Source organism: Canis aureus, chromosome 27 (genome assembly GCF_053574225.1).
Source record: "Canis aureus isolate CA01 chromosome 27, VMU_Caureus_v.1.0, whole genome shotgun sequence".
In the NCBI taxonomy this organism is placed as follows: Eukaryota; Metazoa; Chordata; class Mammalia; order Carnivora; family Canidae; genus Canis; species Canis aureus.
In genome coordinates, this window is record NC_135637.1 from 24217604 (window position 1) to 24236116 (window position 18513).

At 49.4% G+C, this 18513-nt stretch overlaps 1 long non-coding RNA gene across 2 annotated transcripts; it reads right to left on the reverse strand.

Moving 5' to 3' along the window:
* Positions 1-1803: 1803 nt before the first annotated feature.
* On the reverse strand, positions 1804-15889 carry LOC144299520 (uncharacterized). Of its 2 annotated transcripts, none has more exons than XR_013366227.1 (2): positions 15760-15889; positions 1804-1996 (listed from the first exon to the last, which is right to left on the reverse strand). It is a non-coding gene; the product is annotated as an uncharacterized LOC144299520 (long non-coding RNA). The 2 variants fall into 2 exon arrangements; XR_013366226.1 differs by lacking the exon at positions 15760-15889 and adding an exon at positions 6255-6554.
* Between the last annotated feature and the right edge of the window lie 2624 nt (positions 15890-18513).

The window sequence follows — 18513 nt, forward strand, 5'->3', positions numbered from 1 at the left end:
GCAAGGTCCTGCCCATTTTACAGATGAGGAAACTGAGATTTTGAGAGAAATGGTGAAACATGATGCTGCGACTCCACCTCTAGTTTATCTTTCTCAGATCCTGCTTAGCAAACATTCATCATTAGACCAAAACTCCCATATGAAAAAATATAAAAATGAAAACAAACTACCATTAACTATCAGTCTGTCTGTTTACATATCCATCCATCCATTTCTGTCCATCTATCTAGCTGTTGCCATTTATCAATTTGAATTCAACAGTGGAGTTCCATTCTACAGAATTGGAAAGACCTTCAGTTTTGATACCAAAAAACAGCAAGCTCCGAAGTCTGTTTATCTGTAAGCATAGAGCCAGGATTCCAATGGTCAGCTTTACATTTCCATCACTCCCATCAGGATGTATGTCTTGCCCAGTTGTTCTGGAGCCAAACTGCCTAGGTTCAATTCTCAGTTCTGCCACTTATTCTGTGGTTTTGAGCAAGTTGTTTTATCTCTCTATGCCTCAATTCTTCACCTGTAAAATGGATATATTAGTAGAATATCTAGGATAAGTTTTGAAGATTGAGTGAATATTTATAAAATGCTTAGTACAGAACCTGGCACACAGGGAGCTATATTATACTATATTATATATTTGTTGTCCCAGTTACCCTATGTAAAAAATTACCCAAAAACTCAGTGGCATAAAGCAACTACAATCATTTGTTATGCACATGGATTCTGTGGGTCAGAAATTCAGACAGGCCACAGTGAGGATGGCTTGTCCCTATTTCATGATGTTTAGAACATCAGCTGGAAGACTCGAAGGCTGGGAGAAGGAATCATCTGAAATATCACCCACTCCCATACCCGACCATTGATGAGGATTGTAAACTGAGAGCTTAGCTGGGACTATAGCTTAAGATATCCATACATGTCCTTTCATGGAGCTTGGGTTTTCTCACAGCATGGTAGCTGGTTCCAAAGCTGGGTTTCCCAAGAGAAAGAGGGCCAGATCGAAGCTGAGTCCTATTTATGACCCAGCCCCAGAAGTCACTTAGAGTCAGAATTAATGCATTTTGTCAGAGTAGTCACAAGCCCTCCTGGCTTTGGAAGAAGAAGGAATAGACTCTATTTCTTAATGAAGTGTTGCAAGGCTGTGGAAGAGCAGATAGGATTGGGAATATTACTGTGGTTGTTTGAGGAAAATCTGCTACAGCCATGACTGTCTATATTCAAGCTATAGGGATTCTTGGGGAAGGAGGACTCAAGGAGACTTTGGGGTCAGGATCTCCCTTGGTGCACCCACAGTTGTACCTTCCAAGGTCTGGTTGCCATCCCGAGAGACTCAGGTCTCCACTTTTCCTACCATTCAGCACCCAATTTCATTTTGGTCTTGAGATAGTCCTCCTACATCTCCATTGCCCTCAGAAGTATGCTTTTTCTCCTTCTCCCTACAAGGCACCCCTCATTTTAGGGGATCCCTGGGCTTACATAGTACCTTCTCTTTGAGCACTGTGACATTCTGGGTCTGGCTCCTGGCTTAGATGGAAGAAGGGGAAAAGAAATGAGAATAAACCAAGCAATATTCATGCTCTGCAGCAGGTCCAGGCCCAACTTGGGGAGGCAAGGAGTGGCCCACCCCTCCATTTCTCTGTCCACAAAGACTGAATATGTGGAGGGGCTGAGAGTGCAATCAGGGGAACTGGAGCATTGAAGAGGGTAGCAAAGAGCTGAGGAAGCAGGCTCTGTTCCAACCAGCATCTCCATGGGTGATGTGGCCAGACAGGATGCTTGACTGTAAGCAAGAAAAACAAGCTCAACTCAAACAACTTCAAAATGTTTATAGGTCTCATGTACCATCCTTCAAGGCTTTTAGCCCAGATGCAACTTTACAATCATGTATGTGACTGTTTGGTTAGGGTCAAAGTCTCCCCTTCCATCCTGTGAGGTTCCAAGATCCTGATGTCCTGAGAGGTGAGGGGCAAGAGACACCATTTACTTCGGTACTCAGCATCTGACAGAAATGACAGAGCATGTATTAGTGAATTAAATCATTAATTCAATAAGTCAAGCTTCCCAAGTACTGATGACACTTTGGGCACTGTTCTAGGACCCAGGGATGCAAGGGCCAATGAAACTGGCACAGGTCCTCCCTTCATGGAACTTCTTTCTAGTAGAAAACAGTAGACGCTAAACAGAATAAATACATATGATATAATGTCAGAAGGCAAGGGGTAAAATTAAAAGGGGGGGATAAAGGATAAAGAGTGACAGGGAGTTGCTAATTTATATCAAGGGCGACCAGAAAAGGCCTTTTGGAAGTGGTGAAATTTGGGCAGAGTCCTAGTGAAGGAAAGCAGCAAGTCTTGGGAGTGTTCAGAAAGGAGTATTTCTGGCAGAGGAGACAGCAGACGCAAAGGGCTTGGGTCATGTTTGAGAATCAGTAATGTTATAGTGATTATAGTGGAGTGAGAGGGGAGAGTGGCAAGAGATGAGTTGAAGGGGAAGCTATATAGTGCCCTGTGGGCCACAGTAAGGATGCTGGATCTTATAATGTTAACTGTGTATAAGGTCAAATGAACAACAAATAAATGAAGCAACAGAGAGATGGAAGGGTAGATGGGTGTATGGATAGAAAGATGGATACATGGATGGATGGGTGTGTACATGGACAGAAGGACGGATACATGGATGGATGCATAGAAGGATGGATGCCAGGTTAGAAGGATGAACAGCTGGGTGGATAGATGGATACATGGATGGATGGAAGGATGGATGCATGGATGGAAGGATGAATAACTGGGTGGATGGATGGAAGGATAAATAGGAGAATGAATGGATGGATGGATGGATGAACAGATGGGTAGATAGAAACATGGATGGGTGGAGGCACCTGGGTGGCTCTGTCAGTTAAGTGTCCGACTCTTGGTTTCAGTTCAAGTCATAATCTCAGAGTCGTGAGATTGAGCTCATGTCAGCCTCCATGCTCAGCTCACTGAGTCTGCTTGAGATTCTTTCCCCCTCTGCTCTCTCTCTCAAATAAATAAGTAAAATCTTTTTAAAAAGAAAAATGGATGGGTAGAAGGACAGATGGTTGGGTGGATGCGTAGTTAGATAAGTCAATGAATGGATTGGTAGATGGTTGGGTGGACGGATGAATGGATGGATGGATGGATGAGTAGAAGGATGAGTGGATGAACAGATGGATGTTGGTCCCTAGGAACACATGTACTAATTAAATCTCTTCCATTCTTTTCCAGCATTGCCTTTTTCTTTTCTGACTTGCATTAGAGCCCTACTCTAGTATGGAAACCCCCTCCAAGAAGAGCAAAGCATGGCCTCGCTGATGCCCAGCTGCTCTCAGGGGCACAGGCTGAGCCTTAAATAATGCCTCTTCCTTCTCAGGAAGAGCCGTTCTGGTGGCACAGGCACTGAGAGGCGATTGGGGCAGGCAGCCGTCACTAACAGATTCATTAAGCTCGCTCCAGAGCAACGATAAAAAATCAATTTAGTTCACCAGGCAGCTTGAACGGGTGCCAGGAGCAGGGGAGCTCTTCCATCCATGAGCTTGGGGCACACAGAGAAGTGCTGTGGAGTCGGTTTGAACTGCAGTGTGGGAGTGCCCCATTATTGGGGACCCCCCACCACAGGGCTGTGGGAGCTCTGATGCTAATGTCTGGGAGGGGTGGTCATGGGCCCAGAGTGGATTCCTTTGAGCATCCCAGGCAGTGCTGCAGACACACCTCACTGGCTGGCATGCTGGTCTGACTCATCAGTTTCTATTTTCACAGTCCCCGAGAGCTGACTAGGTGCAAGGCAGTGGCTAGGGGGCACGGGAGGCATAGGTACAGTCTCTGCCTGGTTGAGCTCTCAGTCTGGCTGGGGAGTAGGCTGGGGAGTGCGGGAGGCTGGGTGTGAGCAGAGAAGCAGGGAGGTGTCAGAGAAGAGAGGAGGGGGAGAGGATGGCTGTAGAGGTTCAACAGAAGAGGGACAGTTGCATTCATCAATGCCATAGCAGGAGACTGGTGACCACGGAGTCAATGAAGGGAAGAGCCATCCAAGTGTGGACGGGGTTAAGAGGAGCCAAGAGGGATGGTGCTGCACCACTGGGCTGGGAAGGGTGGGGAGCCCCTAGTACCCCAGGCCTGGAGGAGAGAGAAGGGAGTGTTACTGGGATCCGGGGAGGGGTGTGGCTGCAGGAAGAGGCTCTCCAGCAGGGCCCAGCGTGGAGTTGCTGCTGCTGCTGCCAACTGGCAGCTGGGAGTGGGAAGCAAGGACAAATTCCCCGACCCACCTTGTCTCCCATACCCTGAGCCCCTTTGGGACCTGCATCGGGAAGTCGGGGCTGACACGGAGGCTGTGCAGAAGCTACAGTCCCAGGACACGGGGCTGGGGGACCAGCAGGATCAGCAGGAGGGGCAGACGGAGAATACACATGTAGCACAGCAGAGCCTGTGGCCCCTTCCGTGGCAGAAGCTGGATAAAACGAATGGACCAGGGAGGTGGGAGGTGGAGACATGAACACACACACACACACACACACACACACACACACACACACAGCTATGCATGGGGAGACAGAGGGAATGTGACAGGTTGGGAATGTGAGAGAGACAGAAACAGAGAGAGGGACAAAGAGAGAGAGAGACAGAAAGGCACAGAGACAGACATACAGACAAAAAGACAGGGGGTGGAAGTAGGAGAATGAGTAGAGAGAAAACCAAGGAAAATGTAACTTAAGGAACAGGTGATAAAAGAGAGAGAAAAAATATTGGAGGCCAAGTTGCAGAGGTCAGAGAAGAAAAACCAGGGGAACGAGTGCGCTGAGGAAGTCCCCAGGAGCCCTGAGCACTGGCCGGAGGGAGCTTGGCTCTCCGGGACACAGCAAGTATCAGCAGTGGCCTGGGCTCCTGGGCTCCCGCCCAACAAAGCTTCTCATGTTTCTTAAGCTGCTCTGCCTCAGTTTGCTCATCTGTGAAGAGGGGACAGCGTTCCACTTCATGGGCACGTGTGTGCATGAACCGAATTATGAGTGGAAAGCTTGGCGTGGGGGCCACACCGATCTCTCAATGAAATGGCAGCAGAAATGTCTGTAGAAAGACCTGTGGACACACACATGCCTACATGTGAGAGGTTGCAGAAGGTCGGGATCCAAGAGACGTTGCTACACAGCCTCTCTCTAGTCCCTTCTCTCTGGTCTTGGAACTATGAGGTTCTCGATCTCACAAAGATGGGGGAGATAACAACACACAGACAATCCACCCCCCCATACACACACACCACACCACACACATACATACCACAGATACACCAAATGGCACATATCCCCCCCACACACATCACATACAGCACACACACGATCCCTCTAACATACTCCCCACATACACATCACATGCAGCACACACATGCATGCACACAAATCACATATGGACACACACCACATATAGGCATGCACATACCACACATACACACACATGCATGCACACATCACAGCACACACACACACCACATACAGGCATGCATATGCCACACACATGCATGTACACAAATCATATATGGATGGACACACATACACACCACATACAGGCATACACATACTGCACACACATATTGCATGCAGCACACAGGCATGCACGCACATACCACATGTAGGCACACACACACACACGCACACGCACACGGAGCCCACTCCAGCTCACATGGAGGCCATCTGACAAATCTGGAGGGTACCAGGCTACACCCTGATGGCCAATGGGAGGGTAGCCACCCCCTTGGACCCTGGCTTCCCATCTCCCCCACCCCAAGGGGCCAGAGCAGGGACCCAGGAGCCTAGATGGACCTGGTGCAGAGAAAAGAGGAAGAAAACAATGCATAGGAACCAAGAGAGAAAAGGCTCAGGAAAGAGGAGCCTAGACAGGCTAGGTCAGGCCAGGGCTGGATGCCACAGCATCTGATGCCACTGAAGCCTGGCGGGCGGACAGACAGGGAGGGTTGGAAGGCTGCCCGGGCCCGGGTCGTGCTGTGAGCCCCCCGAGGCAGGTAGGGCGCCAATATAGGGAAAGTCGGGGAGCAAGAGGCAGAAGGCTGGGGAAACAGGCACGTGTTGGGGAGTGGCTTTGTTAAGGGGATCCAGCGGGCTATTGCTAAACTTCTGCATCAAGTTCGCATCCAGCCTACCTCTGCTTTCTTGGTTACAGGCAAAAGCGAACTTGAAATTAGAATGGGGAAAATATAATTTCTCAAATATCTACTGCATCAGGCATTTAATTTACCTCAACTAGTGGATTCCTAGCCGCATGGGTAGTGCATCTGTCTACTATTGCTATTCCCCCTTTACAGAGAGGGAAACTGAGGCTCAGAGAGGTGACTCCAGCAGGAAGCAGCCGAGTCTGGGCCGAGTCCCAGGTTCTTCTGGTGCAAGCTCTTCCCCAAAGCCCCTGGGTTTACTGCCCATTGCTCCGGACGCTGAAATGAAGAGGACCATGTGTGGATGGGGTGGAGAGGAGAGAGCGCTCCATCATTCCTCCGGGTCTCCCTCCGCCAAGGAACCAAGCCAAAATTCCTTGGAATCCGTTGCTGTAAGCTACGGACAGAGGAGGACAGAATCAGACAGGGATGTTTATAATGGCTTCCAAATGTCTGGCCGCAGCTGCCTCCCCGACAGCGAGAGATGAGGAGGCCCAGAGTAGGGGAGACTGGTTCCCCTCACTCTCCACCACATGCTTTTCGGGGGTGCGGACACTTCTGGAGAGTTGGGTGGAGGGAGGCACTGCTCCAGTGTACAAGCTAGGAATGAACGAAAGAACGAACAAATGAATTAATGGTACAGTGTGCAACTTTCCTTAATTTTCAGTTAAATGGGGATAGTTACTCCATGATTGATTCCTCCTTCCGTTCTGCAAAGCCTTTCCATGTATTAACCGTTATCGATGAAATGTCCTAAGGATCCAACAAGCACAACCATTTGACAGATAATAAAACTGAGGCTGGAGGGAAGGTGCTGGCCTAAGCCCTATAGTGATGGAAGGAGATGTGAATCTGGTCTCTTTGCAGATTTCTTGCTCTTATTGATCACACCAGAAAGTGGGTGAGGGGCCCAGAGGCCAGGCACGCAGTGGGTGTTCAGTTAATCTTAGTATCAAAAATACAGTGATGACAGCCTCCTAGGGGCCAGGGGTCAGTGGTAAGCACAGGTGAGCCTCTGTGGGTCACAAAGATGTGATCTCTGTGGGGCATGATGGCCTCAAACTCATGTTATTGTGAGATGATGGATGGGAAACTTGCCCATTGCTGGCAGGCACACAGTAGGTGGTTTTTAATAATATCAATCGTAATAATACAGGTAGTATCTAGCCTTTTTTTTGACTGCCTATTGGGTTCCAGACACAGAGCGCTCATTTAGTCCTCCCTCCAGCCTTGAGAGGTGAGTTTGATCCCTATTTTATAGAAAGCATAGGAGGCTCAGAGAGGTCAAGTGGCCCGCAGAAGGTCACACAGGAAATGGCTGCGTGGAGAGCCTGGCTTATGAACCCCCAGGCTCTTTCGCTAACACACGTGTGTGAAAACATGTCAATCTGTATCCAGCGCATAGGAGCTGGCCTCCCCGATGAGGAATTTAGTTCGTTCTTCGGCATTCATGGATGTGGACCTGAGGTCTGGGGGCAGGACAATACACCGCAGCCATCTGACCAGGTTCCTGATCCTGGAGAAAGAGGCTCAGAAGCCCCTGACACAGTCCTGTACCCCACCTCACCCCGACCCCACTCAAGGCCCATCCGCTGACAAGGCTCCTTCTGAAGAATCGCATCTCTGTTTATGTGGGTTAATCATGATTTATGTTTCATTTACACACGCCTGGTTTGTGGTCATCCCATTAGAAATACGAGAGGGATTTGTGGCAGAAAAAGATAGAGAGAAAATTCAAATTGCCCTCAGTTCCCCAATTTGGCGAAGACCACAGTTTGACTTTTTTTTTTTTTTGGTGATTTTTTCCTTCCTGGTGCAATTGCCATCACTGTGAGCATTCAGAATACTCAGCTCTGTATATATTGATTTTTTCCCCCTTAAAGCCAAGTCTATTGTTTTCTGTTGATGAGAACAGTAAGTACAAAAGAAGAAGATGAAGGCCTTACTTAGGGAGCGGTAGCCTCTGTTAATATTTTGGCAGGTGGTATTTACCCAGGGGGCATCACCCACACACATACTCCCAGCCCCACCCATATGTACATATTCAGTTCGGACTTTGGGTCAGGGTCTCAAACTCCAGCCCTGGTGTCTCGGCCTCACTGGAGGGAGCCCAGGGGCCAGGCAGGGACCAAGCCGACCCCGTGCGTCCCACCCACAGGGACAGCTGTTAGCACTCTCCCTGTGGCCGCTGTGCAAGAATGCAAGCCCAGAGTTACTGCATGTTCCCGTTTTCCAAGAAACTCCAGCAATCTAGATTTTTATATGAAAACTCTCATTAAAAAAAAAAATTGGCAGCCAATTCCACTTAAGTAAAACGTACATGGAGTACAGAAGCCCCGCTGTGGGGGGCTGCCCTGAGTTTGCAACCTGTGTCCTCTGACGTACAGATGGTCACCCCTGGACTTTGGCATATTTACCTCGTGGGCATTTTCTGGCGGAAGTGGTTAATTGCACAATCTCTTCTACATCTGCGATATGGGTTTTGAATCAGAGAGACAGTTTGTCTTCTGATTTTCTTCCCTGTTAGCTTCTTCCCAGCCCCCTCCCCTCCCGCCAGCTCTTCCCCATCTCCTTCCCTCTCTCCACCCCCAACCATTCAATTTTATTAATGGCTGGTTTTCTTTTTGAACTGTCCAGAGGCTGCTGGAAGCTCCTGGGTTGCCAGTGGCTGATCGATATCTTGGTGGGGGGCGCAGGGGGGTACAGGGAGGGAGTCATTTCATTAGCTAAGTGCCATGTAATCTACTTGGTAAATCCCATAGTCTCTTTTGGAGCTGGCCAGAGACAAGGCAAAGAAGAGGGCTGGCCAAACACGTAAATACGCAGCCCCGATGGAATCGGGAAGATGGAATCGGGAAGAAGTGCTTGGAGACCCTTCTTGAGGTTTGGTCTGGTCATCTCTGGTTCCCTGCACTGTTTTCATCCCATCCCCTCCCTCCCTGTCTGCAATCAATCACCGTCGACATCTTCAAAGCGTGGATTTAGAATTTCTCCATCTGCAATCAGGAAGCCCCAGTCATGTTAAAGTGTCGCAAGGATGTTAGTGGGATGCTCAGTTCACAGAGGAGGACACTGAGGCACGGGGAGGCTCCGTGGCATTGCCAAGGCCCTGGCTGGCAGAGGCAGGATTTAAGCCCAGGGTTGGCTGACCCCTAGTCCCGTGCTCTTCCCACACAGAAGCTGGCTCTGGCGGCCACAGGAAGGACCCCCGGACTCCTGGCCCAGTCCCAGAGGAAGTTTCCACGGCCTTGTGGGCAATTTTACCATATTCCTCTGGTTTCTTTTTATGGGGACTGATGGTCCCAGATGTTCAATTATGGATTTATGACCTCATCCAGGGCCAGTGAGCCCTGCTCCCCTATGGCTGGAAGAGCTTCAGAAGGGTACAAATGGCTTTCTTGGAGGTAGAGTCCCTTCCCCCCTCCCATCCCTGAACTTAGGTGCCCTTCATAAGGCAGCTCCCCCCAAAAAAAATTAATAAGGCAGCTCCCAGCCCCAGGCCAGGATTTTCTTATTATTAAAGGGTCATTTTCAGCATGAAGGACAGGGGGGCTAAGGTGTAAGCAACCTGATAGCCAGAACACACGATTTTCATGGATTTTCTCAGCAGGGCGCCTACAGACATGGTTCTAAATAGTGACCCCACTGGATCAAGGGATACTTAGCTTCCCTGTGGGACATGTCTACTTGGGACTGGGGCAGGTGGAAGACCAAGAGGCTCATAGTGGGAGGAGAAGGGAGTCCAACTGGTGAAGATTGTGAGTATGGAGCTGGACAGAGGGGTTGGCTCATCCCAACGGGTCCCCTTTTCCCCGAGAACTGTGGACATGCCCTTTTCTCTCTATGTCCTCCATTGTCTCACCTGTGATATGGGGATGATGATGAGACCCGCTTCATGGAGTTGTTGCAAGGAGGGAGCGAGACAATGAGATTCCAGCGCTTGCCACCAGGCTCTGCACGGATCATCCTCATCGGGTCAGACCTGATCACTGGGAATGAAGGAAGTGGGAATGCCCCAGCAGCTGCTGTACACCAGGCCCTGGGCCAAGTGTTTTGGATATGTTGTGTCAAGCAATCCTCCAACTGGCCCATTTGAAAGATGAGGAAATCAAGACTCTGAGAAGGGTCAAGTGGTCCATTCTATCAAAAGCTCAGAATTGAAGCTAGATGTGTTTGGCCCTTTTAGCTCTACCATGTACCCCCCCCCCCCCCAGCACATCGGTGGGTGTGGCAGGTGGAGAGATGGGGGCAGTCTGGAGTGGAAGGCGGGAAAGGCAGCATGAGTGAGCCCTGAGGTCTGGGGATCCAGAAGAGGTGTCCGATCCTAGGGTACAGGATGTGAGTTTCCACCTGGACTCCCTATAGCTGAGTCAGGGAGCCCCGGTCCCTGGGACTTGTGGAAGTCAGAAAGGAACCATGACTCTCCATGGGCCTGTCTCCTGATCAGCAGCGATGGAGGGTATCAGAGCCTGACTAACTAGAAGTGGGCTAGTGTGGAATCCCAGCTCCGACTCACTCGGTGCAGCCTGGGACAGGGCCTGTCGCCTCCCTGAGCCTCGGGTCTGTGACATGTGAAACAAAGAGCATGCCAGGCAGAGCTGCCATAGACCTCAAATTTGCAAATGCACAAAAGGCTGTCGCATATTGGGTCCCCTGCATGCAGACTTCATGAATCTGAGTGCAGGGGCTTCACTGGGGTGCAGTGGGGTGCAGTGCTCAGGATCAACAGCTAGGCAAACCAGTAGGGAGAGGCATAAAGAAGCTGGGGCATGATTCAGACTCATCAGAGGCCTCCGCTGATTCCACAGGGAGCTCTGGAGCTGACGCGGCTCTGCAAAGTCACCCTGCCTCGAAGCAAGGAGGCCAGAGTGGTGTACCCCTCTCATCAACCAGCCACTGGAAGGAGGTTTGACCTTGGACTAGGCAGTTCTCTCTAGCTGAGGGCAGGTGCTGGGAGAGAGGCTCAGCTGGGAGCTGTCAACACTCCCGATAGCTGGGGTGATATCTAGGTGGCACACCGTAGCACCCAACCAAGAGCCACTTGACACCTGGTTGGGTACAAGCACATCCGTTGCCTTTTCCTCTGCTAGGAGCCTGCCATGAAGCCACCGAGGACAGGCAGGGGTGAAAGGAATTGGCTTCCAGGCCGGCAGGTAGGAAGCCAGGCTAGGGGAGAAGATGTGATGGATGGCAACAGGGCATTTTTGCCTGGCCTGTGATGTTTTCCACCAGGCTGGGGTCTTAGGTGAGCCCGTTGCTTGGTGGTGGTGCTGGCGGCAGGGGACAGGGGGTGGTATGTCCCCTGAATTACACAGCTGGCAGCGTCAGGGTGAGCGAGGCAGGAGGCACTGGCCCCAGGATGGGGGAGAGCCGGTCATGCCATCCAAGTGGCCCCCCGCCTCCCCTGTCACCCTGCAGGGCTGTGCCTTACAGCCGGCGCTCGACCCTGGAAAAAATTGACTGCCTGTTTCTGCCTGACTGCTCGAGAGTTACAGGCTGCAGGGGCGGGAGGAGGAGGGGGGGGGGATGAGGGCGGGCGGCTGCCTCCTCATCAGGATGGATTTTTCTGCTTCTCTGCTTGTAGGAAGAGCAGGAACAGGATACGGGAGGCTGCTCAAGGAGTAATCACTGTGCGGGCGAGGGCATGTCAGGGGCTGGCTCTGTGATGGAGGCAGGAGGGAGAGAGGGGGACTTGGGTGGAGAGGGCTCGGGGAAGGCTGAGGCCTTGTGGCCTGTCGGGGAAAGCAGAACCAGGGTCCTCCCATCTGTAGGCATGCGTGTCCACCATTCGCAATGTCTTTCTATCCTTCCATCCTCCCTTCCCTCCTTTTATCCTTCCTTTCTTCCCTTCTATTTTCTTTATTCCTCCCTCCCTTCTGTGTATCTATCCATCCTTTCACCGTCTCATCTACCTACCACCCCACCTTCCTCCTTCCCTCTCGCCCTCCCTCCCGAGTCCCCTCCTTCCCATCTGTCCATCTGCCCTCACATCCTTTAACTTAAATGCTCCCAAACCCCACCATATCTCCATTCGTTCCTGGCACCCGTTTGCTTAGCATCATTTCTTGGGGACCTGCCATATTCCAGGTCAGATATGGGACAGAGCTGGTGACCAGGTCAGAGATCTTTCCTTGTGGATTTCACAAGCTGATGGGGGTGGAGATCGACCAGCAGAAAGAGGCTCTCGTTTTTGGCGAGTCAGAGCTCTTTGGGGGGAGCCTCCAAGGTGTATCGGTAATGTTGAGGACACCTACTGAAGGTCAGAGAGGGCTTCCTGGAGGAGGAAGGATTTGAAGTCAGCCTCAGAAAGGAAAGAGGATGACAAAAAGAATGGAAGTATGGGGGAGCAGAGGGCATCTGTGGCTTGGTGCATAATCACACAGCTAAGGCTGGGGTACAGGACTGGAAGACGCAGGCATGGGAAATGGCTTAGCTGAGCCCAGAGGAATGGGCCGGGTCCAGATCACCAAAGATCTTGAAGAATTTGGGCTTTATTCTGCATCAAGTTGGAGTTGTTCTTATATAAGCAAAAGAATCCCTTCCTACGGGAAAGGTAGGAAGGTTTGAAATTTCCGTGAAATGGAAAAAAAAAAAAAAAAAAAAAAAAAAAAGGTACAAGTGGCACTGATCTGGCTGAAGCAGGAGAGGTTCTAGAACATTTCCCACTTAAACCTCAACCTCTTCCCCACCTTGGAGCCTCCAGAAACATGGACACAGACCCTCAGAGTTCCATGGAGCACAGTTTGTAAACCACAGGAAAGTTTTGGGGTCTGTCCTCTGAACTCTGATGAGACCCATGTTAGCACAGGTTCTACCTCTTGGGCAATTAAGAACCAGGAGTTTGGGAAGACAGGAAAGACTCCAAATGGGGATCAGGTCCTAGCTCCGTGGTGGTGGTGGGGGAAATCATTTTCTCCAGAATGTTCTAACCCCCAGGTTCATCCCATCACTGTCAGCCCTCACTTTCCAACCACCCTCACCTATGTGTGGTTTCACGAATGTGTGTGATCCAGCTCGCTTGTACCTGGAGCTGGTCCCCCACCAGCATCTCTGCCTGGCCAGCTCCCCGACCCCCCAGTCTTGTCTTGGAGACCCCCTGCATCAACAAGCCCTCTGCTGACCATGACCGGCTTTGGGGGTTGAGGGTGGGTCCCAGCCTGAATATAATCCAGGCTCAGTACATGCTTGTTGAATGCCTCCACCAAGGGAGCCGTGAAAAACTAAGTGGACACACAAGTTCACAGATGTTCATCTTCATTTGTCTAGGATAAACAAGTTCATGTAGAGGTGGTGGTGAGCACAGCAAACATGGGGAAGAAGGGGCACCATCCCAGCACACAGTAGGTGCTCAGACAGTGCAGAATGAGGGAAAACTGTGAGCACACCCAGGTCTTCAGGGGTTGCTAGAGGAGTAACACTGAGCAGGGCTTGGGGGGTCTGAGCTCCTGGTAATTGGTAGACTGGAAATATCCCTCAAACCTCAGGGCACAGTGTCACCTGGCCCACCTTTGCCTGGGGTGGAGGGGGGTATGCGTTTCTCTGAATGTGTACCCCCATTCCAACTGTTTACACCATTAATTCATATGGTCCAATTTGCATGTGTGCTCTAGCTCAATACTTTTTATGATACAATTACTACTCAGAGATGAATTTTTTATGAGTTTCCTTTTAATGTCTCCAGGGCCCTGTATTCTTGAGGAATCTCCTTGTGGAAGATGGCTGATTCTCTTAGAGAAGGGATTTAGAGCTCCGTGGTCCTCCGGGCACTACTTAAATGGCACCTCCTCCGGGTAGCCTTCCCCGGCCTCGAAGCCTGCAGAGGAAGTCTCCCTTCCATGTGATGGGTCTCAATGTAAGTTAGTGGTTGCAGTCAACATAACCTGGACTTAGATTCCTATTCCAGCACTTAGCAGCTGTGCAAGCTTGAGCAAGTGGCTAAACTTCTCTGGGCCTCCGGACCTTCAGCCCATGAATAGGGATCAATAGTCACATGGATACCTATCTCCTAGACTTCCTTGGAGACAGAATGAGGTCTTGCATGCTAAGTACCTGGCATGGAGTTAGCACTCGAAATATCTGCCGTGATTATTATAATATAGCAATTTGACAGAGCAGCTGGCATCCATCCACTCAGATAAATTAACCTTCTTGGCCTTCGTAATTTATTTGATGGGGAAGGGGAGAAAGGTGCAGTGATCGCCTGCCCCCAGAGAGATAAAAAGCATATCTCCAGAGTTTAATGACCATGAGCTTGGATATATACTCAGATTTTCTTTTTCTTGATTGTCCCAGTGTTGATAGTTTCTGTCTATTGCAATAAGGGTGGTCGAGCAGGAGGAGATCGGGAGGCAGTTCACCCTTCGTAGAAGTTAAGACAGCTTGGATTTGGATGTGGCATCTGCTGTTTCCTAGAGTTTCCTGGACCTTGCTCTGAGAGTGTCTTCTTCCCCCTTTGCAGATGTACCACTTGAGGTCTAGAGAGGGGAGGGATGGGCCTGAGGACCCACGGCTCCTCTCAGTGCTGGGAGATCTGTGTGCACATCTCTGCATCTGTCACTAAGCAACTCTTGTCCATCCTCATTGTACCAGCCCAAATGTCCCATCTTCAGGGAAGCTTTCTCTGAATGCCCCCAAGGCAGCCTGGAGTTCCTTTTCAAAATACTCATCAAACCATCAAACTTATAAAGCCTTTTTTCTTTTCCCCCTGTAATCTATCTATCTATCTATCTATCTATCTATCTATCTATCTATCTATATCTATCTATCTATCTATCTATCTATCTATCTATCTATCTATCATATCTCCTCTCATGCTTCGATCTGCCAATCTATCCACCAATCTTATAAATTTCCTTGCCATTTTATTGGGAAAAAAAAGTTGTACATTCAAAAACAAGATGTTCAAATAGCTCTAGTAACTCTCTCCCCTCTTTGTACCCTGGTGCGCTAGCTTTTCCTGAGGCATCAGCTGTTCTCAATTCCTTATGGACCCTCCCAGAAACCCTCTCTGCTAGTACAAGTACATAAAAGCCCAGCCAAGTTCCCTGCTCTTTACAAATGGACATATACTGCAGACATTATCCATCCCTTGATTTTCTTTTTCTTTCCTTTTCCCCCCACTTAGAGGATTGTCCTATGTCACCATATAGAGATCTGCTTCATTTAAGGGCAACATGGAATCTCATTCTATGATGAGCCAAACTGCATTTAATTAATCTATTAATGGACTCTATGGTTGTTCCCTTTTCTTGGTCTATTGTTACCTTTGTGACATATGTCTCCCTGATTTGAGTGTGCACTATGTGAGGATAGAGGGGTCTGCATCAGTTTTGTCTGTTTCTGTATCTTGGGTTATAGAGTAGGGAGTCTGAAGCACAGTGGGTTCTTAATAAATAGTACTTGGATGGATGGATGGATAGATAGATGAATGGATAGATGGATGAATGGGTAGATGGAAGGATGGATGGATGGATGGGTGGAAAGAAGGAAGGAAAGAAGAGAGGTAGGAAGGGTGGATGGAAGGATGAATGGGTAGAGGGGATGGAAAAATGCACAGTTACAGAAACTACACTAGATCTCTGGTTCTCCTACCTGTCTTGTGGCCTGAGGAATCCATTGCATTGATCATCTTTCCTGAAGGAGGACCCAGTGGAGGGTCCCTGCATTCAGACAGAGCCTACAGTAGAGATGAGCACATGCTGTCCTGCTCTGTGAGGCTCTGTGAACCCATGAGCAAATAGCAGGCTCCCAACCAAAGCTCTCCCTTGGACACTCACAAACAGCGGTGACTTCCCAAGGCCTGCCAGTGCTGGGTGGAGTTGTACCACGTTATGGAAACTTCTATTTCTGTTTTATAAAAACAAAGTAGGAAAGGAAAGCTGGCTCTGCCAGAGACCCATACTGGCCCTGTGAGTCATCTTAATCCAGGCAAGATGAGAAAACCCTCCCAAGACTAGGCCTCTCACTGAGCCATGGGCCAACACAATTTCATGCCTCCCTCCAGTGTCCCACAGTCCTATACTCAAGGAGGTGACAAACTCAGACGCCCCCAGGGGCCAGGCCAGAAACAAATAATGAAAAGCAAAATGGAAAGAACTTTCTCTTCTATACCAGGAATCTCGATTTTTATGTGAAATCTTCCCATTGTTCAAGTCTGGAAACCAATTGAGCTAGTTTTTTAAATGCTATATAGGCTAGGCTAATCTGTAGAAGATAGACTTGGGCAGGAGAACTACTGACATGAGCCTCTCTGTTGAGCGCTCCTGTATGAGAGTTAGCAACATTCTGGGGGACATTTGGATTCCTTCACTCCCTGTGAACAGGAACCCTCTCTGTGCAGCTCTGTAAGCCTGAGACCTCATTCAGTGGGACCCTAAAGCAATGGTTGGGTACTTTCTCAGCTTTCGATTAATGCACTGATAATATGGATATGTCTTGATCCCTCATGTATACGAAACTGTAAATAATTTCTGCGCATCTCTTTCCTCTTCCTTTTGTTAAGTCGGGTCCTGGTGGTTATAAGCTCAGGCTTTAGTTTCATATTGCCTGGGTTTCATTCCTGACCTTGCTACTTACAAGCTGGGTGACCATGGACAAGTGATTTTGCTTTTTTTGTCAGGCCTCAGTTTGCTCATTTGTGAAATGTGAGTCATATAGTCTCTCTCTCTCTCTCTCTCTCTCTCTCTCCATCAAAATTAAATGAACTAATATATTGGAAGCATTTAGAACAGTGTCTGTCTCCTGGTTAAGCCCTTGATCCATGTGGCTATTAATAGTCACCTATTTGCCATAGCTTTGTTAAACATTCTTTTGGTATTAAGCTTTATGCTGGATGCTAAGGTTTCAGCTATAATCAAAGCAGGACCCACCCAAAAGGAGTCCATCCCATTAAATTCTCAAGAAAGCCCCATTTTCCAGAGGAGGCAACTGAGGGCCAGAGAGGTAAAGCGACTTGCCTGAGGTCACAAAGCTGGTCAGTGGCTGGGATGGGTTTCTAATCTGTTATGTTTGTCCTTCCTTCCAGAGCTGACGTTTCTCTGGGGGGAGATGGGGAAGGAGAGGGAAAGCACCTCGTAGAAGGGCTGGCTAGTTTGAGTTCATGATCCTAAATCCACATGTTCAGTGCACTGCTGGCCCTCATTTACTGGGCACCTAGCAGATATTTGCAGAAGTCTATGAATTATTTTCCCCTTTGGACCTGGGCACTGTACATCATCAATGTATGCCTTCATTTGACCACTGAGAATGGCCACACATCCGTGAAGTTTGCCAAGGCCTGCGTACTTTTCATTGCAGCGTGCCAGCCTTCTTCAGGGGTATTGTATCACCACTCTGCAGCGAGCTGTGGCATCTGAGCAACTCGGTGGGCAAGATTTAGTGAGCACCTACTATGTGCCAGACCCTGCTCTAAGAGCTTCAAATTAATAGATTCATCTAATCCACACAGCCACCCCCCAGTAAGGTTGATACCATGGTTACTCCCAGTTTACAGATGAGAACGCTGAGCAGAGGTAGCTTGCTCAAGGTCACCATGTGACTCATTGTTAGATACCAAAATATGAGTTCTCAGAGGTCTCAGGAGTAGAGAGTGATCTTCCTGCCTGGAGGTATCATACATGATGTGCCTCTCTGCCTGGCATGCCATGGCACTCAACACCAGCCCTGGCCACTCACCCAACCATCCGCTTGTGAATGACCCCTGGTCAACCAAATCACCTCTAGAGACCCACTTCCAAAAAATGCAGACCAACATGCCAGCACTTACCTCTCGCTGGGATGAGGTCCAGAACACCTGACTGTGGATAGATGAGCCGGGCAGGCAGGAGGTGTTGACAGTGCTATTTCTGGTCTCCATCAGCTTAGCTCTGGGCCCAGGTCAGCCTGGAGGCAGGGCCAGCCAGCCACTCACTTTTGCCGGGGGCATAGGCTGCCGTTATGTTAGAAGAACTAGACCTCGGTCATTAATTCAGGGAAGGGAAGGACGTCTGTCTTTGCCGGTCTGCCACTGAGTGACCTGGGGCAAGTCCCTTCTCTTCTCTTGTCCTCAGCCTCTCCAGGGGCTTAAACTTTATGACCTCTAGGAACCTTTCAGGTTCAAGCAGTTGATGGAAAATTGCAAAGACCCTGGAGCATCTCCTACATCCTGCCCCTCTCTGCTCCCCTGCCTGGAAAAGCCAGTGGCAAAAAATGCCATCTCTCTTAATTTATATCCGTCCATCCCTGGCACAAAGAAACCTTAAGATGAGTATCTGTTTCCACACTTGATGATACTATTGCTGTTATTACTGCTGTTCATATCATCTGCATTAACTGAACTTACTGAGAAGCACGTGCTGCATACTTTCT